General features: G+C 38.7%; 1 protein-coding gene across 2 annotated transcripts in view; it reads left to right on the top strand.

Moving 5' to 3' along the window:
- SKAP2 (src kinase associated phosphoprotein 2) overlaps nucleotides 1–27,680 on the top strand; it is a 330,384-nt gene that overhangs the window by 8,389 nt on the left and 294,315 nt on the right. The gene's annotated exons all lie outside the window — the stretch shown is intronic.

The following is a 27,680-nucleotide window of genomic DNA, read 5'->3' as shown; positions in this document are numbered from 1 at the left end:
TTTATTTTCCACTGGTATATCCTGATGCAAAAATAACATTTTAATGAGTGAAAGCTGAGTATGGAGTTGTATGACAGTGCTTGCACCTGCCTTCCCCTCTGAGGAGCTAAGGGCATCTTGGCAAGGCTTATCATCAGCTGACCTGACCACATCAGTGCAGATGAGAGGAGGTGGCCCAGCTGTTACCACAGCCTGAGTTGTGGTCATGTCTGTGGCTGCAAGAGACACTGGGCTTGGCATTAGGCCCTCCTTCCTTAAATTCCCTCAGCACAAAAGAGCTAACCTTTCCCCTCCCATCCCCCCTTATATTTGGCCAAAAGATGAGGAAACCCATTTTGCTCTCTCTCTGCCTTTTGCCCTGTCAAACTCCGTGAGCTAAGCTCATGGGTCTGTACTCTGTGAAACCTGCTACAAGGAAAGGGAATCCCCGCTCTGCTGTCCTCCCTTAGCCTTTTCTACTTGTCAGAGCACTTATACTTTTGGAGTTGAAATTCTTCTGTCAGTGCCTCTTCTTTGTAAACTTCTCCGGGATAGACACCATATCTTATTAATCATTGATTCTCTCTGCCTTGTACAATGCCTGGCACGTGGTAGGCAGTTGATAAATGTTTGTCGAATGCATGAATGAGTGAGTGAGGGAACAATTCTTTGGGTTCTTTCTGCAGCTTCTCAGCTATTCTTTTTTTTTTTTTTTTTTTTAAGATTTTATTTATTTGACAGAGATAGAGACAGCCAGCGAGAGAGGGAACACAAGCTGGGGGAGCGGGAGAGGAAGAAGCAGGCTCCCAGCAGAGGAGCCTGATGCGGGGCTCGATCCCAGAATGCTGGGATCATGACCTGGGCTGAAGGCAGACGTTTAACGACTAAGCCAACCAGGTGCCCCTTCTCAGCTATTCTAATATGCTCATGATTCCCAAGGCTTAGGAACACAAAGTGTGATTCCAAGTTCTTCCAAAATGTTGTGGGTTTTTTGTTTTTTTTTGTTTTACTTGCTTACTGATGTTAAATTGAAGTACAGAACTCTTTAATGGAGAATTGACCTTTCATTAAGGAATGAGGTGTAAAATGGTTTAAATGTAAATGTTTGAATTATCATACTAACTAAAGCTCAATGAAACTAAAGTGTAACTAAGCAGTCAATCAAAAAATGTAAATAACTGATACTTAGAGTCTTTTTTGTTTTGACAGGGGGTGGAGGTCAGAGAAAAGTTGGCACTGGAGTCTTAGTGGGGGTGGAAGAGGATGGGAGGTCAAAGGGTCATGTAGGTAGAAACAGAGAATAGAGAGGGGAACTAGGGGCCACTGAGTTAGCACTTCCCCCATGTCTCCATTTTTAGAGAGAAGTATGGCACAATGTGCTCATGTGTGCAGTTTTGTGAGAACCGTGCTGGGAGCTGTATGGCACACAAACCCTGCTGTACAGGATTTGTTATGATTTGGTGTTTATGCATGTGTGCACTTTAGAAAAATTGACTTTGGGGTGCCTGGGTGGCTCAGTTGGTTAAGCGGCTGCCTTTGGCCCAGGTCATGATCCCAGGGTCCTAGGATTGAGTCCCGCATCGCATCGGGCTCTCTGCTCAGTGGGGAGCCTGCTTCTCCCTCTCCTTCAGACTGCTTCCCCCCCCACCCCGCTTGTACACTCTCTCTCTGTCAAATAAATAAATATCTTTAAAGAAAAAAAATTGACTTTGTTGCAGAGGAACTACATTTTCAGAAGAGTTAATTAAGGGTTATATAATCTAGATTGTACCCTAAAATATCTCTGCTGGTAGTAGAAGAGTTTGGGTACATTGCATGACTGACTAGGTGATATTGGAGATGGGCCTGGACAGGAAAGGTTAGAAGTTATGCCAAGATTTGATTTGGAGTTGGAGCCTGGAATGGGGACTGCCCTAATCTATGTTTCATGTTATCAGAGGATCTCTGATACCTCAGATTTTGCAGATAGAGCTGCTTTAATAGCTCAAGGCACTTTGCAAACTTCCAGTTAATTCTCTCAGTACCTTTGGAAGCGGAAAGCAAATATGTGTGAAGAGAGGTCCAGTGCTACACAATTGGTTTAAAATTTGCTGCTGATGCAATGCCAAATTATCAGTTTGACTTTTTTTTTTTTTTTTTTTTTTTTTTTAAATCTTCCTTGAGCTGGAATTGAGCTAGAGTGCTAGTGTATTGGCTTGTGAGTCAGATGTCCTAGGTTTGTTTCTGGTTCCACCCCGAGTAGCTATGTAACATATCACAGATCTCTCCTCTTTGGGTGGAGGTGAGACTCTATGAACCATAGGGTTCATTCCAGACCTAAGGCATTCTGTGTTAGTACTGCATTGCAACAATTAGGGCATTTGGCATAGCAAACTTGTAGCAGAGTTTGGACTCAAACACGTCTTAAAACCCATTTAACCTCTACTTTTGTTTTGCTTTTACTTTTTAAACTTTTTTTTATTGAAACATAGCATACGCGTGGTAAGTGCATGAAGTGCCCTAATCTCAAGCGTACAGATTGCTGAATATTTTTGAAGTAGGTATTAAGTTGTAATTTAGCTATCACAAGATTCAGCCTTTTTAAATGTATAGTTCAATGAGTTTTGGTAACTGTATACTATCATGTAACACTACCAAAATCAAGATGTAGATGATTTCCATCATCCCAGAAAATTCCACAGTGGCCCTTTTACAGTCAGTCCCCTCCTACTCCAACCTCCTGGCAACCACTGATCTGTTTTCTATCCCATAGGTTTTGCCTTTTCCAAAGTGTCATGTAAATGAAATCGTACCATATGTAGACTTTTATGTTTGACTTTTTTTCCATAATCTTTTTAAGATTCATCACATACCCATATAATTGCCACCCAGATCAACATATAGTACTTTTCTGGCACCCTAAATGTTCTCTCATGTCCTTTTCCAGTCAATAACCTCCTCCCAGTCTTCTGACTTCTACCATTGTATTAGTCTTATCTATTTTGCGTTTCAGATAAATAGAATCGTACAGTAGGTGCTATATTACATGGCCCTTCATGTAATAGCTGTAAGATTCCTTCATGTAATAGCTAGTAATAATACTTTGTTCTTTTAAAAAATTACTGTGTGGCATTCCATTGTGTGAATATACCACATTTCATTTATCCATTCTACTGATAGAATTTGAGTTGTTTCTAATATTTGACTATTTTGAGTAAAGCTGTTATGAACATTCTTGTTGATGTCTTTTGACAATCTTCTTTTGAGAATATGCATTCATATTTCTTGGATATATTCCTAAGAGTAGAATTTCTGGATCATAGGCAAGGCATATGTTTAGCTTTAGTACATGCCATCAGATGGTTTTTTGAAGTGGTTGTGCCAATTTATCCTCTCACCATCAATGTATGAGAGTTCTAGTTACCCCATAGCCTTGTCAATCCTCGGTATTGCCAGTCATATTTTAACCTTTCTGGACAGTTGTAGAGTTACCACTATTTTTTCCCACTTTGTTTTTATTGTGGTAAAATATGCATACATTAAATTTATTATCATAACCATTTATAAGTGTATAGTTCAGTGATATTAAATACATTCATAATGTTGTGCAACCATCACCACCATCCATCTCTAGATTTCTTCATCTTGTAAAACTGAAACTCTATACTGATTAAACAGTAAGTCCCTTTTCCCCTCTTTCTTCCAGCCTCTGACAACCACCATTCTACTTTCTGTATGAATTTGACTATCCTAAGTACTTTATGTAAGTAGAATCATACAGTAGTTGACTTTTTGTGACTGGCTTATTTCACTTTGCATAATGCCCTCAAGATTCATCCATGTTGTAGCATGGTTGCAGAGTTTCCTTCCTTTTTAAGGCTAAATAATATTCACATCTTGCTTATCCATACAGTAGTAGACACTTGGGTTCCTTCTGTGTTTTAGCTATTATGAATAATGTTGCTATGAACATGGGTGTGCAGCTATCTCTTTGAGACCCTGCTTTCACTTCTTTTGGGTATACACTCAGAAGTGGATTTGCTGGATCATATGGTAATCCTATTTTTAATTTTTGATAGCACCAGGCAGGTTTGAGTTGGTGAGCTATGGGTGGGTTGTGGCAATGTGGTTGTTCATCTGATAACATGCCTATGAAAGTACAGCTAAAACTGTCAGATTTTTTTGTACTTTATACCTAATGTAGACTGTGTAATGGAGTTTTATGTCCTAAGAATCACTATGCATTTTAGAATATTTCTGGCCACTCTACAAATACATGAATCAGATTAAAGAATAGTCAGTCAGACTTGAATTAAATATATATTCCCATAATGGTGATTATCTTTTTTTCTTGGCTTGACATTATTATAGCAAGCTAAAATAATAGGAGATAAGTAGCTATTATAAATGAACCATTAAAAGCAACAGTGAGCCAAAGTTATCATTGATCTCTCCCTGTCTCTTACTTTATAAAAACTAATGTAGTGAATTGCCTTGGAGTTACCTACTTTAATAATAAATCTGTTGTGTCAGGGCAGTGACCTGATGTTTTCTTTTACTCATAATTTATAGTCTATTGATTTAATCCTCTGAATATCTCACCCTATTTGTATAGCGTAAAACCATTTCTTAATTGAAAGACAAAGGAAGCTTGGATGAAACCACATGGCAGAATATTTTGATTGAATATTTCTACTTGATCAATAGCCAAATAAATATGAACTTATTTTCAGTGACAGTTTCAAGTTTAAAAGATGAAAAAAGGAGATGCTTTGATTCATCATCTATGTGGGTAATCGATTTATAGATGTATTTAGAAATTTAGATTTTTTCCATGGGCCGGAGAGGGAGGCTTCTGGAAACATTTTAAGGCAATACTAGCTTCTTTTTTTAGTGAGTCATAAACAAGAACGTAGAAAATGAACTCAAGTAGCAGACAGTTTAATGTGACTACATAAAACATTGATGTTGAGCTGTTAAAGCTCTTCCCTCAACTTGTGGAAGAGAAAGCCAACACTTTATGTTCGTCCAGCCAGTAACTGGCGCCTTTCCATTTGTCTCCACAAGCCGGGATGCCGGGTGCCACACCGCCACTCTCTCACTTGAATGGAACTGACTGCCAACTTCCTCTTACTGCCGGTTTCAAATTTCTGGCAATGAGTATTACCATAGCCCTGCCATAGCCCCGTCCATCTGCACAGATCTTGAGCTTACTGTCCTGTTCCTGAGCTTTTTTTTCACTTGTCTCGAGCAAAAGTGTCATGAATACCATCAAATATCACTGAGAAAAGGCAAAGAAATAGAAAATATAATAGAGATGAAACACAGGATTAATTTGGCAGAAGGCTTTTCTCTATATTTGTCCACTTGCCTACTTATTCATTTGTTTATTTTTCTTTAGATGTCATAGATCTTACCCAGGTAAGCTAAAAAAAAAAAAAAAAAAAAAAGACCATGCATCATTGTCATGTCACAAGCATAACTCAGCTTGGAAGGAAGCAATTTGAGGATGGCTATCCTATTACCGTGCTTTATTTTTTCTTCACCTAATGCAGATAGCTATAGAGAATATGGAAGAGTACCTTAACACTCACCCCTTAAAGAGAAAGCAGTGATTTTTTATGGTGCTTGTAATTCATGCCATCAATTTTATCGGTGGTAGGTCCATGTCAAAATCAGAGTAATTAAATGGAATGGCAGTCCTGTTAAATGTGTTTATGCCATTGCATTGGCAATAAAGCATGTGCAAATTTACAATTAAGGCTTGTCTTTCTCCTTAGCCATAGAGAATTGTGACAAACATTAAGTTGCACAGGCATAGGGATCCAAAAGGGTATTCATCAGAATAAAAACACCAGGTGGATAGTCTCAGGATTATAATATCTTGTTATGCAATTACTCTTTTTCACTGCATATCTTTTGACTGAATAATAATTACTTTTGCACTGAGAAAAGACAGGATCAGCTAGTTTCAACTTGTTTTATTACAACTCCCCTTTTTAAAATTTGCAAGGCAGCATAGAGCCATAACTGTTTATTCAGATAAAAGTATATTTGTTACAGTTCTTAGCTTTCAAAGGGTGATAGACTGTTTCAAATACAGCACACTGAGCTTTTAATACAGTCACTTTGGTGCTACAAAACACACCATTAAGATGCATGTGGATGGTGTGGTTAATTTCCTAACCTATCACTAGGGATCATCAATATAACAGAGATAAAGGAGTTTTGAAACCTAGCCCAAGCAGTGAATTGACAGCCATCTTTAACCACCATGACCTAAGAATGACCCTGAGCTCCGCTGGGTCAGGAGTTAGATATGTTGCAGAGCACAGGAATCAGATATCTAACAGGCCTAGAGGCCCCCACTGTGTGGTAACCGCAGAATCACTTGCAAGGTCTGATATACAGATACGTGACAAGCAGTGATGCCAACTCCATGCTCTTTCTCCAAATAGACAGAATTATGAATGTTAAATGTTTATTACAAGTCTCCTTTGTAGACTTAAGATTCATAAAAAAACAATGATCAAGTTTTTATATTATTTAAAATATTCTAATTTGCCCATATGTGTCTGCACATATTGTGTTTATACTGTGTGTATACACATTTTGCACATACACTCATCAAGAATTGATTTTATAGGGGTGCCTGGGTGGCTCAGTCAAGTGTCTGCCTTCGGCTCAGGGTGTGATCCCGGCATTCTGGGATCGAGCCCCGTGTCAGGCTTCTCCGCTGGAAGCCTGCTTCTTCCTCTCCCACTCCCCCGGCTTGTGTTTCCTCTCTTGCTGGCTGTCTCTATCTCTGTCAAATAAATAAATAAAATCTTAAAAAAAAAAAAAGAATTGATTTTGTAGATATGGAACGATATCTTCTAAAGTGCTTAAAATCACCCATGACAATTTATGATAAAATGTACCCTTTGTTTTGTTCTTGGTAGCTCTTTATCCCAAAGTCTTGCTTACGTTTTAAATTTCTTTTTTTTTTTTTTTAAAGATTTTATTTATTTATTCGACAGAGATAGAGACAGCCAGCGAGAGAGGGAACACAAGCAGGGGGAGTGGGAGAGAAAGAAGCAGGCTCATAGTGGAGGAGCCTGATGTGGGGCTCGATCCCGTAACGCCGGGATCACACCCTGAGCCGAAGGCAGACGCCCAACTGCTGTGCCACCCAGGAGCCCCACGTTTTAAATTTCTTGCTTAAATCTTTATAACTCGGTCAGTAATGATAGTTTTGGGGGAAACACCCATACAGAGCTGCAGAATATGGATTTAGTCTCGATTGCCATGCTCCCTTGCTACAGAAATGCTACATGAAACAGTTATCATAATAAAGCCGAGTTGTTAATAAGGGGATAGACATTTGGAGGAGCTAAGGAATAGGAATGCAGGCTACCTCACTAGCTTTCAGTGACTACAGTGGAGAATTTCTCTTTCATAACACTTCTTTTCCTAGGATTCTCATGAATGAAAAGTAGATACACTCACCTTAAAAAAATGTTAATTAAATTATTTGTATTATTAGCATATGCACAATGACTAAAATGTTTACCTATTAATCAGGGAAAATGCAGCTGGGATGTTATCTGTACAATTTCCTCCACCTGTAAAATGCATTTAAAAATTATTCACAAACGATAATCATAATAATCCTCTGTTTCTCCGAACTTTCTCTGATTTTCAGTTTTTCAAAGACCACTGCACCTTGCAAATAAATCCTGCATTTGGAATTTGCCAGAGTCACTTTGGAAGTTCCACAGGCAGCACCCCAGGAGCTGCATTCTCAGGTCTTTGTGGGGTCTATGACCCTGAGGCAGTGCCAACCACAAGAGTAGAGCTGGAGCTCCCACCCTGACTCCACTGCATGGGAGTGGGGTGGCAGTGGGGAGCCCTCTGCCTCCTAATTGCAGTGCTGAAAAACAGTAGAAGTTTTGGATCAGATCTTCACAAATACCAAATTTTAGCTGAATCACCTCCCCTCCAGGGTCATCACAGGATGCCAAATTCAACTGCTGCATTTACTCTCAAGCCTGTGCTTTTCCCAGGTTGGCATTTCATGGTTATTATTCCTTGCTGTGCTTTTAATGAGAGAAACAGGTAGTGATGTGCATACTCTAACTGGTAATGCTTTCTAATAATATTGTAATATGGGTTCATATAATAGTTCTGAGAAAAGTGTGGAGGGATCTTTGGCTCAGGAAAGAATATTACTTCCCTGGCTCTGTGACAAATGAGGATTTTAATCTGATTCATAACCTTTTACAAACAGCTCCATCTTGACCAGAGCACTGTATTTGGTGACCTATTCAATTTATTAATGTTTCACATAGGGCCTAAGTGCCTACAATGGGGAAATGACAACAAGTGAGTACTGGCGACCTCATTAACTTGGCTAATACCGCTAAACGGATGGCTCAGCATTATGGAAGTTTGCCCCATGGAAACCGTTCTACCTGAGGACGAAGATAGTAAGACACCATCTTGCTATTGGCTGGTGCAGAGATTTATGTTTCAGCTGCTCTGCTCATTTGCATACACCCTAATGCTGTCTGTTTTCTAAGGACTATCTTTCGTGCCCAGATGATACCTCTCTGTAAATGGGATTAATCTTTGGCTTGACTTGTTTTATCATCACAAATCTTTAATGCTTTAGGAAGTAGAATGTTTCATGGTTCAGGTTCAGGAAGCAGAGACCATACTAGCTCTTAAGAAGAGATTTAAATATAGAGAATTTTGTCCTTATACAATTGGAGTTGTGAGCTCAGTGTTGGGCCTGCAGAGGTGACTCCCAGAACTGTACTGCTGAACTAGATTGAAATTTTAGCTGCTACTTGATCAGAAAGGTGGGGAATCGGGAGGCTGTCATGGAACAGAGGAATTCAAAAACTCACCACTATAGCCTCATAAAACTAGCGACTGGACGCTGGAACCTGACTGCAGAAAAATTTAATATCTTGCCTTCCCAGCCCTACTCACCAGCAGCGAGAAAAAGAACAGCAGGGCATTTCCACCTTCTTTCCCACCTTCCAGATCTCATGTGATTGCATCTACTTGGTGGGACCTGATTCCAGAACTCTTGCTGCAAGGGAATGTAGGGAAATACGGGGTTTTTTTTGTGTTTGTTTTTTTTTGTGTGTTTTTTAGCTCTCTTGTCTCTGCAGTACTGGCAGGCACACTCGGGATCTTGCAGTGGGTGTTGATTGCTAATTTACCATTTCCATCTCGTAGCCTAAACAAGCAAAAACGTGCAACAAGATAGGAAATCCATGGGTTCTCTTTCTCTTCCTGATGCCATTTGATTTTCATTTAGACAAGTGCATTTTTTCCACAGAAGTAATAAACATAGCGATGATTCCACATTAGTTTTTAATGGTTTGTCTGAAATAGCTTGCAACTTCATAGCCCTTTCCCAGGTTTTGATTGAAGATGTTCTAACCTGGGTCTCAGAGATTCTCTGTCTTCTTCTATCTTGTGTTCCGATCAGTTGCTCCTGATCTCTGTGTTGGCTCCCACTTGTTTTTGTCTCATTCTGTGCCTATTCCTCCTCACATTATTGCTTTGGTGGAATGGGGTTTTTGGCCTCAGCTTTCTTTCTGGAAGCTGTTGTTGGGATCTTCCTTGTTCTAGGCTCAGGGGCCAGAGAAAGCCTTAAGCAAATGCACATCTCTGTTCTTCTGACTCCAGCTTGGGTGTGTCATTTGGACCTGCAGTCATCCAGGAGGGGGTTGGGCCAGTAACAGTTATATACTGAAATGCTCTCAAGTTTTTTTGTTATAAAAATCTCAAACAGAGCTAAATATGTCACTAAATAGAAACATTTAGGGATTGCATTTATTTCCTATTGCTGAGCTACCCTGACCTTGCTGGAATTGGCACCTAGCACAGTCACAGAGTAGGTGTGCAATATTTGTTGAATTAATCATGGAATTTGATGGCCATGATGCCACATTTTTAGAACTCATTCGTATATTTTGTAAGTAAGAATTGTGCTTTAAGTTTACACATCTTCCTTTGGAGTGTAGACTTCACAAAGTGCTATGCTGTCAAGCCAGCTGATTACACAGTGTGGCTTAATTACAAAAGGGAGTGATTACACTATGTGTTAGTAAGAGCTCTTCAGGTAACTTCTTGATTCAAAACTGAAAGGCCAGGGGCAGCTGGTCAGAGCTTACGTGGTGTCATTAGAACCTGTCTTCCTTTGTTTTTCTTTTTCTGTTTTTTAATTTTAAAAAATTTTTAAACATTTTATTCATTTATTTGAGAGAGAGAGAGAGCGTGCACAAGCCGGGGCAGCAGCAGACGAAGGCAGAAGGAGAAGGAGGCTCCCCACCCAGGACCCTGGGATCATGACCTGAGCCAAAGGCAGACGCTTAACCAACTGAGCCACCCAGGTGCGCCAAAGCTGTCTTCCTTTCACTGCCAGTGGATATATGGCTACCTTTTGCTGTATTCAATTCATTTTCAAGCTATTATATAAGATGGGTTCAAGCAACTACAAGAACATACATCAACCCGATTATAAATCCAGTGGCAAAAAGAGGTTACTTTCCCAAAGCACAAACAGAAGTCTAAGACCTGAATCTCCTTAGCCAGGATTGGCCTGATTTAGGGCATGTGACTATTTAGGAACCAGTCAGTGGCTGGGGGAGTGGAATGCTCTGATTGATTTAGTCTTGGGCTTAAGCTCTATCCTCAGATCCAGAGATGGAATCTGCTTCTTCAGAATGGGGCTGGAGTGGATCCCTAAATGGGAATTGAGGAGTTCTAATCACAGGCAGCAGAATAAACAGATGTCAGACAGCAGAAGCAGCACATATCCACCATAGGCAGAAAGCAAGCTATCTGTACCAAGAAGATACTATGTCCCCAGAAGCTTAAGAGATATGAAATCAAGAGCCATCCTGAAATTTCTGGCTTTTTGTCAGTTTTCTGGGCCGCAGGTCCATTTGATAATCTGAAAGCATTTTTTTCCCCATAAAACAAATGAAATCAAACTGAGAGCCAGCTTTAAGGATGTGAGTCTAGAGTTGAACTGAGAAGGATGAACCATGATGGAATGCACTCTGCAGTTCTCAAGAATGATTCAGGACTCTGGGCATTATTTGTCTGGATTTATGTTTTTAATTTGAAATTGTTTTTGTAATAATGTAACACTTAAAAAAAAAACCCTCAAGCATACGCAAATGTAGACAGATGGTATAATGAACCCCCCATCTACTCACTACCCAAATTAAATTGCTAGATAGATTTTGTCATTTTCTTCATCTATCATCTTTTTCCTCCTTTGCTGAAATATTCTAAAGCATATCTCAGATATCATGCCATATTACCCCTACATTTCTCAGTATGAAATGTTTTTGTTTTTGTTTTTAAATAGCCTTTATTTACTACAACTGGGAATGATTCAGCCAAAACCCCAAATATTCTGGGGCATCGGGAGCTTAAACTCCTTTCTCCTAAAACCATAGATGCCAAATACACCTCTGACTCAGTACAAGGCCTACTGAGTATTCACAGTACTGAAAAGATTGCAGCATTCCAGACAATATGAAAGGAATGAAACAGACAGGTGTGTTCTGTGCCTACAAAGACAGAACTTTGGCTGGTTTCCTACTGCAGCAGTTCAGACATTTGTAAGGTACCATGGCTGCCAGGTGGATGGATCTGATCATCTTTAACAGTTGTCCTTTTATTAGGGACTTAAGGTTTTCTTCTTTGAGATTTCAACATGATTGTTTTCTTTTCTGGAAGTTGATCTCTTTAGAAAACTACTTATAAGTGTGAAACTCAAAGTTTATTTTAATGTTATTAATACTATCTTGGGTTTCAACACAGGTACCCTAATCTGGCTAGCTTGAGACATTTTCTTTTTTCTTTTTTTAAAAGATTTTCTTTATTCATTTGAGAGAGAGAGTGAGAGGGAGGGAGAAGGAGAGAGAATCTAAAGCAGACTCCACACTGAGTGGAGAGCCCAAAGTGGGGCTCGATCCACAACCACGAGACCATGACCTGAACTGAAACCAAGAGTTGGATGCTTAACTGACTGAGCTGCTCAGGCGTTCCTTGAGACTTTTTAAAAAGATTTTATTTATTTGACAGAGAGAGAAAGAGAGAGAGCAAGTACGCAAGCAGGGGGAGTGACAGGCAGAGGGAGAGGGAGAAGCGGACTCCCCACTGAGCAGAGAGTCCTATGTGGGGCTTGATTCCAGGACGCTGGGATCATGACCTGGGCTGAAGGCAGATGCTTAACGACTGAGCCACCCAGGCACCCTGAGACATTTTCTTATATAAAGTTTGATATGCAGGGATAACCAAGTTCTAAAAGAAACTTGTGTTTAAAATTTTTACATTAAAAAATTTGATTGGAATTGTTGTCAGGGAGATTATAAATCTAAGTTTAGATATGTGGTTTAGCAGTATCTCTTTAAGTAAAATATCTGGTATCGTTTTTACAAAGTTTCTAATGAACCTTGTTCCCTGAACCTGTAATCTGGAAGGTCTCCTGAGCCTTTGATCTCTGGCAGCATTGCCATTGTTATTGATCTAGGTGAAACAAGGCAGGGGTGGAAAGAGCAGCTGGAAATAGCTGTTGATTTATTTATTTGACACATATTTGTGGAGTTTCCGTTATGTGCTGGGCACTGTGCTAGGTGCTGTGGGTAAATTAAAGAAGAAATGACGAGGATCTTGGTTACAAGGCGTTTATAGTCTGCTAGAGGTAAGACCTTTACACAAAGTAGAACATGAAGTATCCTAAAATGAATATGGGAATTCTGAAGAGGAAAAGATTTGTTCCTTTTAAATTCTGGGATCTAGACAGCTGCATGGAGAGATGACAGATGAAATGAGCTGGAGAGTATATTTTGAATTTGGACAGGCAGACATGGTCAGGAAAGAAAATAAAGCCTCCGCAGACTGTTCCAAATCATTGTATCTTGTACAGAAGAGCCTTAGAGGCTGCTGCCATCGTCCTTCACGTGTGCAGACAAACAGTATTGCTGTTTGTCAGTGTATGTCTTATGAATTACTTATGTATTGTGTACAAGTTATTTATTACTTATTGTAAAAGGGACAAAAGAAATGACTTGTCAAATATTCTAATGCTATACCTTATCAGTATTCTGTGAATCTGTTGTAGCTTTGCTTCTGTAACCCCTCTAGGATTTGGGGATGAGTAGGGAGCAAGCTGTTGCTTCCATCAGTCTTTAATATGAAATTAATTCATAAACCTTGAACCCCATCCCCATATGTAAAATGCACAAAAAGTATAAATAAAAGAGGATATGATATAATAAATAGCAATGATTACATTCTGTTTTACCTCCTTAAGTCTCTCTTTTTCCTTATGTTCACGATCCAGTTCCAGGTTGATAGTTCTCACTTAGGACTCCCTGCCTTTAGCTCTGTTCTCTTCCATTCCAGTCTCTATCCTGCAGAGTGAAATTTGCACAGCTCCAATATGATAATATTTCTTCTTGCTCAGGAACCCTTCAATGACACTGCATCGCTCCTACGATAAAATTTGAATTCCAGTGCATCAACCAAGGCCCTCCATAATCATTTGATCAGGATTGAGGTGTGTGATCCAAGAGCATCTAAATGTAATATAAGCAACTGAAAAAAAATAGTTGAGTATTATATTATAGGGTAGCAAACAGTAATAGATATCACATGATAATACATTTACTCTTGAATATATCTTATTTGGTATTTTTCTTATCCTGTTTCTTACATGAGCCATTTAGCTGAACCTTACTTTATAGAATAGATACTTTTCTCTATAAAATTTATTTCTGAATTTTAAGTCTTTTCCACACTATATTTCTTTACAGAATTAGAAGTTGATGCTTCCATAAGGTCTATTGACCTTAAATCAAAAAAATCTAAACTTACAAACATCTTATGTTGAAAGGAAATGAAATTAACTTAAAGTTTTAATATATAAGTTTATGTATATTTCATATATTATATAAAATTTTGTTATATATTATTTATAAATTATAAATATATGGTTATATATCATATATATTATATATTTAATATATAAATTTATAGCAGTTAGGATTTTTTCTGGTCTTAAGACAATGAAATAAAGGTCATTCTAGAAAGATGCCAATGACTTGATTGAATATAATGCAACAGAGTGAATAATCATTATTTATCAATCCCAAATCTCAATAAGCTACAGCAAGGTGGTGTGTGATTTTCACATTCTGTTTTTTGGTACCTTTAAAAATTGCTGAAATTAGGAAACACAGGTTGATCTGGACAAAAGAAGGAGTAAGTTACAGAAAAAAAGCCAGTGCAATGATTAAATATCAACAATGGGGCTGCCTGGGTGGCTCAATAGGTTAAGCATCTGGCTTTGGCTCAGGTCATGATCCCAGCGTCCTGGGATTGAGCCCCACATCGGCTCCCTGCTCAGTGGGGAGTCTGCTTCTCCCTCTGCCTCTGCCCCTGCTGTCTCTCGCTCTCTCTCTCACATGCACATGTGCATACTCTCTAATAAATAAAGACAATCTTAAAAAAGAAAAATCAATAATGACTTTAAATATGGTACAATTTAGGGACGCCTGGGTGACCCAATTGGCTGAGCGTCTGACTCTTGGTTTTAGCTCAGGTTGTGATCTTGAGATTGTGAGATTGAGCCCCACATCAGGCTCCATGCTTGGAGTGGAGTCTGCTTGGGATTCTCTCTCCTTCTCCCTTTGTCCCTCCCCACAACTCCTTCTCTCTAAAAGATAAATAAACAAATCTTTCAAAAGATGGGGCAGAGCATTTATTGACACTTACTCAAGGAGAAATTAAGTGATAAGAAAGTAACATCAAAAAGATGTTAATAAAACATAGACCAGGGTGTCTTGAACTTTTGAACAGTCAGCTGGGGTGATGTTTTCATTCATTCATTCACTCACTCATTCAAATGCTTATTCTGTATTCATTCAAAAATATGAGGCACACTAAGTAAGCCCTGGCAATGTAATGGCAGAGAAGTCAAAGTTCTGACTCCCTTAGAATTTTCAATCTAGTGTGAAGGCACGGGGAGGGTTGGGAGGAAACAGACAATAAATAAGTACATAATAAATAAGAAAGTTAGCTCTTGGGGTGCCTGGCTGGCTCAGTTGGTTGAGCTTCTGACTCTCGATTTCACTCAGGTCATGATCTCAGGATTGTGGGATTGAGCCCTAGGTTGGGCTCTGTGCTCAGCATGGAGTCTGCTTGTCCCTCTCCCTCTGCTTCTCCCCCTGCTCACTCTCTCTCTCAAGTAAATAATTTAAAAAAAATATTAAAAAAAAAAGTAAATTAAAAAAATTAACTTTTGATAGAAGCAAATTCCATGAAGGAAATAAGACAATGGGAAGTGATAGAAATTGCAGAAAGAGTGGTCATTTTATATAGGCTGGTCAGGAAAGAATTTCTAAGAACAGAGAATAGAGGGGCACCTGGGTGGCTCGGTCAGTTAAACGGCTGCCTTCAGTGCAGGCCATGATCCTGAGGTTGTGGGATCAAGCCCTGCATAGGGCTCCCTGCTCAGCTGGGAAGCCTGCTTCTCCCTCTCCCTCTGCCCTGACCAACTCCCACCCCATGCTCTCATACTCTCTCTCAAATAAATAAATAAAATCTTAAAAAGAAAACCAAAAACACACAGAGAACAGGTTTCTATGATGAGAAAGAGCCAGGAGAATAAAGGACTGGGAGAAGAGTGTATCTAGTGGAGGGCAGTATAAATGTAAAGGCCTATAGGTAGTAATAAATTTGGCATGTTTGCAAGAAACTCAGGAGCAAGAGGAGATGTGAGTGGCAGGGAAAAGATCATACCAGGCCATTGAAGCCATGGTTAGGAGTTTGGATTTTAATTTTAAATGAAATTATTGAAAACCTGGTTTTCCAAATGCTGTCTTCAAGGAGTTCACAGTCTAGTAGAGGAAACAGACCCCCCCCCCGCCCCCTGCCAAATAGTGACAATTCAACAGGAAATAGGTGATTTCCATCTCCTATCAGTGGTTCTCAAATATGGTTGCAAAGTGGAGAAAGTTAAGAACTTCATATGCCTGGGTGCCATCCCCCAGATTTCTGATTTTACTTGAACTGGGCTGAGATTGGGCCTCCATATATTTCAGAAGCTGATTAAGAAGGTGATTCTAATACCATCAAGGTTCTGAACTACTGGTGAGAACAAAGGCTTAATTCCAAAGGGCAGATGTTGGTAGTTTCCAGGCAGGTTCACTCAAGAAACCACAAGTACAGCAATGGAAAGTTTCCTTGAAGATCAAGGCTGGAATCAAATAGCTTATATCATGTCCAGAAGTTTATATTGTAAAGAAATGTGTTCAAGGAATAATCACAAAGCCCAGAGCAGGTAGCTTGATGAGTCTTGTATAAAGAAAAAAAAAAAAATTAAAAGAACAGCTTTTCAGTAGAAAAATGATACAAGAAGAAAATCAGAGGTAACATACATATTTTAGAAGAGAAATAAAAATGAAGCTATCAATTCGACACTCAAATTACTGAGTCCCGATGGTTAGCCACTATTTGATGTTCTAAACCGTGTGAGACATCTGCCCTACAGCAAGGGAGGAACAAAGGGAGCTATGGAAATGCTGGCTTTTAAAAATGCTTGCCAGATGCTGTCTTCTGCAATCCAGTGATTCATTCCATGATTTGTAGAACCGTTCTTGGTACACTCACACCAAATATATAACAGGGGTTCTCGGTCTTTCCTTTTTCTCTTACTGTATACTCTGAGAAAGCCAAGGTAGTGACAAATTATATTTGGGTCAGTGTCACAATCCAGAATTAAAACTGGGGTACTACTAACTCCGTTTACACATATATTAAATAAATAATAATGCATCTTAGTGACTTGGAAAAATTAGAGGCAACACTTCAAAACTTAACTCTTTTCCTTAAGTTTTGTGAAAAATAGAGTTGAACAGGATGTGTGTAATGTGTTGTTGATCCTGGCATCTCAGTTTAGTGCACATACACTAACCTTATTGTTGCTGAGTTGTATGGATGTGTGTGTGTGTGTGTCTGTGTGTGTGTGTGTGTGTGTGTCTGTGTGTTTGGAAATAGTTTGGACCATGTTAGCTTATATCCTGCTCATTCTATTTGTATTTATAGTTTCTGTATTAAATTACTCTATGTTATAGTTTCTGCTTTTTATATATTTTGAATTTTTTACATTTTACTAAATTACTTTTGCTAAAATCTATCAAGGAGATGTCAACAAGTAATGAGTCTCTAATCTGTCACCATTAAACTGCTCCAATCCTACCATTCTACTGCTTAGAGACCATTCTGTTGCCTATGGAATTAAACATATACTTTGCCCTAGATGACCTCTAGGACAATGATTTCTAGACTTTTGGATCTCATGTACTTGTAAAAATTTAAAATAAAGTAGGGAAATTTATATGTGGTTGCAAATGGTTTATTTTCCCAAGTAAGGTCAATAAGGAAAATAAGTAGTCTAATAGAATTATCAGTTCATTAAAAAATGTTATATTCAAAAAAGTAAGAAATGACTGCTATAATAGTCTTTCTGATTTTAAAGTTCTATTTTAAATGCTGATTGTTTAGAAGTGATAATTACCTTTCCACATTTCTTTATAATGATCGCTACCATACTTAGCACAGTGCTAAACACATAAGTGGTGCCCAGGAAATAGATATTTTTTCAGGAAATATTTTATTTTTTGAAAGACTTTATTTTTAAGTAATCTCTACACCCAATGTTGGGGCTCAGACTTACAACCCCAAGATCAAGAGTCATAGGCTCCGGGGGCGCCTGGGTAGCGCAGTCGTTAAAGCGTCTGCCTTTGGCTCAGGGCGTGATCCTGGCGTACCGGGATCGAGTCCCACATCAGGCTCCTCTGCTGTGGGCCTGCTTCTTCCTCTCCCACTCCCCCTGCTGTGTTCCCTCTCTCGCTGGCTGTCTCTCTCTGTCAAATAAATAAATAAAATCTTTAAAAAAAAAAAAAAAAAGAGTCATAGGCTCCATCAGCTGAACCAGCCAGGCAACCCCATGAAATATTTTAAAACTGATATTCTGGTTGTTTTATTCATTTATTTATTTTTAAATTTTTAAAAAAGATTTTATTGTTAGGTAATCTCTACATCCAATGTGGAGCTTGAACTCACAACCTCGGGATCGAGAGTCTCATGCTTTACCAACTGAGCCCGCCAGATACCCCATTCTGGCTGTTTGAGACTCATGTGTTATTTGGCACAGCAGTAGCTGCTCAGTAAAGGTTTGTTGAAGGAATGAGTGAACAAATGAATGAATGTCCTTTGTTAGTATATCCAGAGTTCAGACAGTGGAATTCTCATCATTTTGAGCAGGTAGGTATGATCACCAAGCCTGATGCATGGATTCTTCTCTATATCTGTCGGTGTGCTGCTAGAAATAAAACAGCCATACTCAAGGGAAATATACATTTTGGTTACAAATGGTGGTATTTCTGCTACTGACTAATTAGTTCATTTTATGTCAGTAATTTTAATAAGTAGTTAACATGTTTTTGATTAGTTTTCATTTTTTTAAGAGATTTATTTATTTTGGAGAGAGAATGAGGGGAGGGGCAGAGGGAGAGAATCTTCAAGCAGACTCCCCACTGAGCGTGGAACCTGACCCAGGACTTGATCTCAGGACCCATGATATCATGACCTGAGACCAAACCAAGAGTTGGGTGCTCAACCGACTGAGCTACCCAGGCACCCCTAATTTTTATTCTTTTTTTTTTTTAAGATTTTATTTATTTATTTTTTATTTGACAGAGAGAGACACAGCCAGGAGAGAGGGACACAAGCAGGGGGAGTGGGAGAGGAAAAAGCAGGATCCCAGCAGAGCAGGGAGCCCGATGCAGGGCTCGATCGCAGGACCCCGGGATCATGACCTGAGCCGAAGGCAGACACTTAACGACTGAGCCACCCAGGCGCCCCCCTAATTTTTATTCTCTTTTTTTACATTCTTTTTTAATTTAATTTTATTTATTTATTTGACAGAGATAGAGACAGCCAGTGAGAGAGGGAACACAAGCAGGGGGAGTGGGAGAGGAAGAAGCAGGCTTCCAGCAAAGGAGGCTGATGTGGGGCTCTATCCCAGAACGCCGGGATCACGCCCTGAGCCAAAGGCAGACGCTTAACGACTGAGCCACCCAGGCGCTCCCCTAATTTTTATTCTTGAATGTGAACTGATCAATAACTTTGTAAGAGGTTTTGATATCTTTCATCTGTTTCATTCTATCCCCTAAGTACACTAATCTTTTCTTTAATTACCTAACATATTGACATTGAAAAGTTGATGTGAAAGTTCAGGTAACTTCTTAAGGAAATGATACATGTGTTTAAATGTTTTTCAATCCTGCTTTGATCGGCAGCTTGCATGCTTCTATTGACTGCTGAATTGGATACAAGTGACTTGGCTCATTACTCTTTCATTGAAAGTTATAGCAATTAGGATCAAAAAACCACAAATGGGGGCGCCTGGGTGGCACAGTGGTTAAGCGTCTGCCTTCGGCTCAGGGCGTGATCCCGGCATTATGGGATAGAGCCCCACATCAGGCTCTTCCACTATGAGCCTGCTTCTTTCTCTCCCACTCCCCCTGCTTGTGTTCCCTCACTCGCTGGCTGTCTCTATCTCTGTCAAATAAATAAATAAAATCTTAAAAAAAAAAAAAGAAACCACAAATGGATCTAGGTTCCACTACAAAAAAAAAAAAAATGTAAAAAGTAATATTAGCTCACTGAAAATATTCAAATTATACAGAAGTATTTAAAGTGTAAAAAGTCTCCTCCTGACCATCCCCTTTCCCTACTTCTAAGAAAACTCTTATTAACAATGTGGCATTTTATTCTGATACACACCCACATATATACAAATTTTTACATAATTCTATATTTTTAAAAATTATGGTAGGGCGCCTGGGTAGCGCAGTCGTTAAAGCGTCTGCCTTCGGCTCAGGGCGTGATCCCGGCGTACCGGGATCGAGTCCCACATCGGGCTCCTCCGCTATGAGCCTGCTTCTTCCTCTCCCACTCCCCCTGCTGTGTTCCCTCTCTCGCTGGCTGTCTCTCTGTCACATAAATAAATAAAATCTTAAAAAAAAAAAAATAAAAAAATAAAAATTATGGTAAAAAACATAACATAAAAGTTACCATTTTAACTACTTTTGAGTGTGCAATTCAGTAGTGTTAAGTATATTCACATTGTTATGCAACACATCACCAGACCTTTTCACCTTGCAAAACAGAAATTCTATATACCCATTAAACAACAACTCATTTGTCCTTCTCCTCTGCCCCTAGTAACTACCATTCTACTTTCTGTTTCTATGAATTTGACTACTTCATATGCTTTAAAAAAATAGGATCAATCTACATCTACTTTTTAAGTAATGTGCTTTTAAAAATTTTACCATGTATGAAGAATTTTCTTCCATGTCCCCGTTTTTTTGGGGGGACAGGGAAATTTACTTTTTAAAGAGTAAAATTATTTGCTTTCAGTTCCTAACCCATTAATTTGTTATGGTTATAAAAATACCACATTCTCGGGGAGCCTGGGTGGCTCAGTTGGTTGAGCATCTGACTTCAGCTTAGGTCATGATCTCAAGGTCCTGGGACTGAGCCCCACTTCGAGCTCTGTGATTAGTGGGGAGTCTGCTTGTCCCTCTCCCTCTCTCCCTGCCCCTCCCCCTGCCTGTGCTCTCTCTCTCTCTCAAATAAATAAATAAAATCTTAAAAAATATTTGTGTACATAATTTTTAATAGCTGTAAAACATTCCATTATTTCTATTACCGTAATTTGCTTTAAACATTTCCTTTGTTGGGCTTTCAGATTGTTTCCAGAATTTTGCTATTATAAACAATTCTGGTTCATTTTTGGGGATAGTCAACATTTTGCATTACTTCCTAAGGATGGACTCCTAGAAATATTAATACTGGGTCAAAGGGTGAGATGATTTATAAGGCTTTTGATTCATATAACCAAATTGATTTCCAGAAAGGACCAATTTATTTCCCAAAATGAAGTGAACATAAATGTCCATTTCATTGCACTCTGACCAGTATTGAGAATGGAAATAAATTACAGTACTTTCCTATTTGTTTTTGGAGATGGTATTTCATCATTTCCAATATTTTAAAATATAGAGGTTATTTTCTTCTCCTCACTTGTTCTTTTTATATTGGCACATTTTATGTTTTATCAAATTCCCTACATAGAATCTAGTACGTATGGGAAGAAAGCTAACAAATTTAGGATCTATGATTGTTGAATGTAAATAATTTGTCAAAACTTGAAGTAAGTAGCTGACTAATAGTGCTATGTTAGGAGTAATAATGTTTGTAGCTGGAATAGAGTCCTCGTGTATCAGATTGCAAACATTGTTAAATTATACTAATGGCTCTTTACCACTGTCTCTATAGAAAAGAAATCTGAAATGGCACTATCAGGAAAATTCTGCATAAATTCCCACAATAAAGAAGCTAGCAAAAGCAAGTTTTATTGTGAAGTAAAGAACAAGAGTTTTATTTAAACGAGTGAAACATTTCCATTTAATTTTAATGTCTTTAAATGATACATTTCCCACTGTTAATAGCAGTAATCCCCATGGAGAGTAACGTTCTTGTTAAAGTCATAATAGATCTCTGTTCACTCATTTAACAGCTTGAAGGTACACTTTTTAGACAGTAGAATGGTAATTAATCTTTGCTGCAATATTTCTTCAGTGACTTGTGAAAAAGCAGGATTTTTGTTAAGAGTATCATTACAATTGGTGAACCTGTGGATTTACTACTATACATTTTAAAGGAACTTTAAAATTTTTAATTAGAGATTACCATTTACAAATTCACAGTCATATTTACAAATTAACAATTTTTTTCTGTACAATTATAAATCCTAATTTGTGACTATAGAAAGAATTAGTGGCTTTCCAGGGTCTTGGAGCTAAGAGGAAGATATTAAGATTGCTGACTCAGTCTTTATCCATTAGACCAAACTGTTAGTATATAATGATGTATAGCAGTTGTTAACCTTTTGGGGCTTCTGGAAAACACACATGTGCATATGAAAGGGGGCGTGTTCTAAATCAATACACAGCTAAACCAAGATTTGACTAAGGGAGGACTCATTAAAAAGGAAGCATTCATAACTACGGTAGTTTTCATTGACTTATCCCAGCATACTTAGAAAGTATTATGATAAATAAATACTGCAGTTTCCTTTTCCTTATCAAAATGCAAGAATGGATATATTTTATTTTATTTATTTATTTATTTATTTATTTATTTTTAATGATTTTTTATTATATTGTGTTAGTCACCATACAGTACATCCCTGGTTTCCGATGTAAGGCTCGATGATTCATTAGTTGCGTATAACACCCAGTGCACCATGCAATACGTGCCCTCCTTACTACCCATCACCGGTCTATCCCATTCCCCCACCCCCCTCCCCTCTGAAGTCCTCAGTTTGTTTCTCATAGTCCATAGTCTCTCATGTTTCATTCTCCCTTCTGATTACCCCCCCTTTCTTTATCCCTTTCTTCCCCTACTGATCTTCCTAGTTCTTATGTTCCATAGATGAGAGAGATCATATGATAGTTGTCTTTCTCTGCTTGACTTATTTCACTTAGCATTATCTCCTCCAGTGCCGTCCATGTTGTAACAAATGTTGAGAACTCGTTCTTTCTGATAGCTGAGTAATATTCCATTGTATATATGGACCACAACTTCTTAATCCAGTCATCTGTTGAAGGGCATCTCGGCTCCTTCCACGATTTAGCTATTGTGGACATTGCTGCTATGAACATTGGGGTACATATGGCCCTTCTCTTCACTACGTCTGTATTTTTGGGGTAAATACCCAGTAGTGCAATGGCTGGATCATAGGGTAGCTCAATTTTTAACTTTTTAAGGGACCTCCACACTGTTTTCCAGAGTGGCTGTACCAACTTGCATTCCCACCAACAATGTAGGAGGGATCCCCTTTCTCCACATCCTCTCCAACAATTGTTGTTTCTTGCCTTGTCTATTTTTGCCATTCTAACTGGCATAAGGTGGTATCCCAGTGTGGTTTTAATTTGAATTTCCTTGATGGCTAATGATTTTGAACATTTTTTCATGTGTCTGTTAACCATTTGTATGTCTTCATTGGAAAAGTGTCTGTTCATATCTTCTGCCCATTTTTTGATTTGTTTATTTGTTTCTCGTGTATTGAGTTTGAGAAGTTCTTTGTAGATCTTGGATACCAGTCCTTTATCTGTAGTGTCATTTGCAAATATCTTCTCCCATTCCGTGGGCTGCCTCTTAGTTTTTCTGACTGTTTCCTTGGCTGTGCAGAAACTTTTAATCTTGATGAAGTCCCATAAATTCATTTTATCTTTTGTTTCTCTTGCCTTTGGGGATGTGTCATGAAAAAGGTTGCTTTGGCCGATGTCGTAGAGGTTGTTGCCTATGTTCTCCTCTAGAATTTTGATGGATTCCTGTCTCACATCGAGGTCTTTCATCCATTTGGAGTTTATTTTTGTGTATGGTGTGAGATAGTGGTCAAGTTTCATTCTCTTGCATGTAGCTGTCCAATTTTCCCAGCACCATTTATTGAAGAGACTGTCTTTTTCCCACCGGATGTTTTTTCCTGCTTTATCAAATATTAGTTGCCCAAAGAGCCGAGGGTAAGAATGGATATATTTTAAAAAGAAAACAACTCCTGGGGCGCCTGGGTGGCACAGCGGTTGGGCGTCTGCCTTCGGCTCGGGGCGTGATCCTGGCGTTGTGGGATCGAGCCCCACATCAGGCTCCTCCGCTATGAGCCTGCTTCTTCCTCTCCCACTCCCCCCGCTTGTGTTCTCTCTCTCGCTGGCTGTCTCTCTCTCTGTCAAATGAATAAATGAAATCTTTAAAAAAAACAAAAAGAAAAAAAAAAGAAAACAACTCCATAATTACATTGCTCTGACATTACATTACTTTTACTTGTGTATAAAGTGCATTGCTATTTGTGGATTGTTTTTCAGGTTTTGCTCACATCCATGATTTTTAAAAACATAATTGCAATAATATACATACAAGTTTTAGTATTTTTATAATTTTATATTACATTGAAGTTTAGGTAATTTCCTAAGGACCCATATAAATTGAAAATTCATAAACTCGCAAACAAATCTAGGCATTCTAATAATCTGTTGCATACTGAAACTATTTTGCAATACAGACTATTTCGTTAAACATGTTTGACTTCATACCAATAACCTGCTGGGATCATGTAATTAATTCTTTAGGTATAGTTGTGAAAGGAGAAGAGCAATACAGAAATTCTTAATGATGATGATGATATATATATATATATATATATTTTTTTTTTTTAAAGAGATGTTGGGGTGGGGAGGAGGGACAGAGGGCAGGGGAGAAAAAAAATCTTAAGCAGGCTCCATGTCCAGCATGGAGCCTGATGTGGGGCTTGATCTCACGACCCTGAGATCATGACCTGAGTCAAAATCGGACACTTAACCAACTGAGCCACCCAGGTGCCCCTCAATGATGTTTCAGAATAGAGTCAGGCACGAGCCAGCCACCTGGGGCATAAATGGCAGGGTGAGAAGGAATAAGACTGATCAAACTGAGGTTTTTGAAATGGTCATTATTGTGAGACTCTGGGTGGGTCTAGAGAGGAAGTCCAGGCTGGTGGGCACTTCATGGCAAATGAAGTTGAAGACACGCCAGTAAAATTATATGTATCTTGAAAATCCTGTGTGGGGATATTGTTCTTCGACAGCCATGCAAAGCCTAGGTACAGAGAATCCAGGAGCTTGTGGTATTCGAAAATTGGCATGGTCCATTTGGTATGACAAAACCCTTGCCTCAGGATTTAGGATCTGCTGCAAGATCCTCTTCCCTGAGAGGGGCCTGATAAGAGCCTGGCAGGGTTACAATCCCCAGGAACTGATATACCACCTCAGATTCAGAGAGTGAGACCATCAAGGATTCACTTACCACAAATGGAGATCTGGATAGGCACTGACCTATGGAATAAGACCAAAGTGCACTTGACAAAAGTGGGCCAGGTGGGCAGTCAGAAGGGGTAAATTGAACTTGGTTCTATACTATTGAATTAAAACTCGTTAAATCATTATTATCTAAGGTTAGGATTGATTGTAGAGACAAGGGTCAGAATTGAGCGCAAGGTTGGGAGAGTAGGGAAAGGGGATGAGGAAGAGAGTGGAATGAAGTCAGTTTAAGCTATCTGGAAGGGGGAGAGAGGATGGGGAACCTGTCGGGTGGATTGAGTGGATGCCGCTGAAGCACACTGGATGTTTTCAATATTCTTTATGACTTAAAATGGGAAGTCAGAAACTTATTTCTTAGTTTTGGAGATACTTGGAGTAAAAATTACCTGAAATGTTTCCATAAAGATGCACAAGTATTTAGGCAAAATAATATAATTATTATACCAGCTATGTGAAAGCTGCAGTTGCCATTTTTAATGGCTTGTCTCTACACCCAAGGTGGGACTCAAACTCACGACCCTGAGACCAAGAGTCATATGTTCTTCCGACTGAGCCAGCCAGCCACCCCTTTTAATGGCTTGTCTTAATGATCAAACCAACTTTTAATTTTTCCTGAGATAATCTCTTTCTTTCTAGATAAGTACCTGAAGTCCCTTTTATTTAGTGATTATTAGAATGATGTCCATGATTTGACTTTCCCCTTTTGGTCTTCCATTCTTCTTCTTCTTCTTCTTCTTTTTTTTTAACTGAGATATAGTTGATGTATAACACTACATTGGTTTCAGGTATACAACATAATGATTTGATATTTTTATGTATTGCGAGATGATCACCACAATAACTCTAGTTAACTTCCATCCCACACATAGTTAACATTTTTTTTTGGTTTGATGAGAACTTTGAAGATTTACTCTCTTAGCAACTTTCAAATATACAATACAGTATTATTAATTATAGTCACTATGCTGTACATTACATCCCCAGGACTTATTTTATCACTGGAAGCTTGTACCTTTTGACCCCCTTGCCCATTTCCCCTATCTCCCACCCCCCACCTCTGGCAACCACCAATTTGTTTTCTGTATTTACGATTTTTTTTTTATTAAGGTTCCACTGTAAGTGAGATAATAAGGTATTTGTCTTACTATGCTTGCCTTATTTTGTTTAGCATAATGCTCTTGAATCCATCCATGTTGTCAAAAATGGCACGATTTTCTTCTTTATGGCTGAGTAATATTCCATTATATAGATATATATCAATATATATATATATAGATTTATAGGGGCACCTGGGTGGCTCAGTCAGCTAAGCGTCTGCTTTCGGCTCAGGTCATGATCTCAGGGTCCTGGGATCGAGCCCCACATCGGGCTCTCTATTCAGTGGAGAGTCTGCTTCTCCTTCTCACTCTCCCTCTGCTCTCTCTCTCTCTTCCTATCTATCTCACAAATAAATAAATAAAAATCTTAAAAAATATATAGATTTATATATCTTTTTAAAACTAACATCTTTTTTAATGTTATTTAAAATCAGTTAACATCTAGTGTATTATTAGTTTCAGAGGTAGTTTAGTGATTCATCAGTTGCATATAACCCCTAGTGCTCATCACATCAGGTGCCCTTCTTAATGCCCATCACCCAGTTATACCATCCCCCACCCACCTCCCCTCCAGCAACCCTCGTTTTTTCCCTATAGTTCAGAGTCTCTTTTGGTTTGTCTACTTCTCTGATTTCGTCTTACTTATTTTTTTCCCCTCCCTTCTCTTATGTTCATCTGTTTTTGTATCACATCTTCTTTATCTATATGTCTATCAGTGGACACTTGGGCTGCTTCCATAATTTGGCTATTGTAAATAATGCTGCTATAAACATAGAGGTGCACGTATCCTTTTGAATTTGTGTTTTTGTATTTTTTGGGTAAATATTCAGTAGCACAATTACTAGATTGTAGGGTGTTCTATTTTTAATTTTTTTGCGGAAACTCCATATTGTTTTCCATAGTGTCTGCACCAGTTTGCATTCCCACCAACAGTGCATGAGGGTTCCTTTTTCTTCACATCCTTGCCAACACTAGTTGTTTCTCGTGTTTTTGCTTTTAGCCATTCCGACAGGTATGAGGTGATATCGCATTGTAGTTTTGGTTTGCATTTCCCTGATGATGAGTGATGTTGAGTGTTTTTAATTTTTTGAGGAAGCCTCATACTTTTTCTACATTGATGGCATCAATTTACATCCCCACCAATAGTGCACAAGGGGTCCCTTTTCCCTCCACATCCTTACCAACTCTTGTTATTTCTTACTTTTTTATTAACTAGCCATTCTTTATTTTTTTTAAAGATTTTATTTATTTATTTGAGAGAGAGAGCACAAGAGGGGTGAAGGTCAGAGGGAGAAGCAGACTCCCTGCTGAGCAGGGAGCCTGATGTGAACTCGGTCCTGGGACTCCAGGATCATGACTTGAGCTGAAGGCAGCTGCCGAACCAACTGAGCCACTCAGGCACCCTTAACTAGCCATTCTAACAAGTGTGAGGTAATATTTCATTGTGGTTTTGACTTGCATTTCCCTGATGATTAATGATGCTGAGCACCTTTTCATGTACCTATTGGCCATTAGTGTGTCTTTTTTAGAAAAATATCTTTTCAGATCCTCTGTCTATTTTTATTTTTTTAAATTTTTAAATTTTTAATTTTTTAAAAAAGATTTTATTTATTTATTA

The sequence above is a fragment of the Ursus arctos genome, unplaced genomic scaffold (assembly GCF_023065955.2).
Source record: "Ursus arctos isolate Adak ecotype North America unplaced genomic scaffold, UrsArc2.0 scaffold_3, whole genome shotgun sequence".
In the NCBI taxonomy this organism is placed as follows: Eukaryota; Metazoa; Chordata; class Mammalia; order Carnivora; family Ursidae; genus Ursus; species Ursus arctos.
The sequence above is the reverse complement of the archived record's forward strand: the minus strand, read 5'-3'. Positions and strand labels throughout refer to the sequence as shown.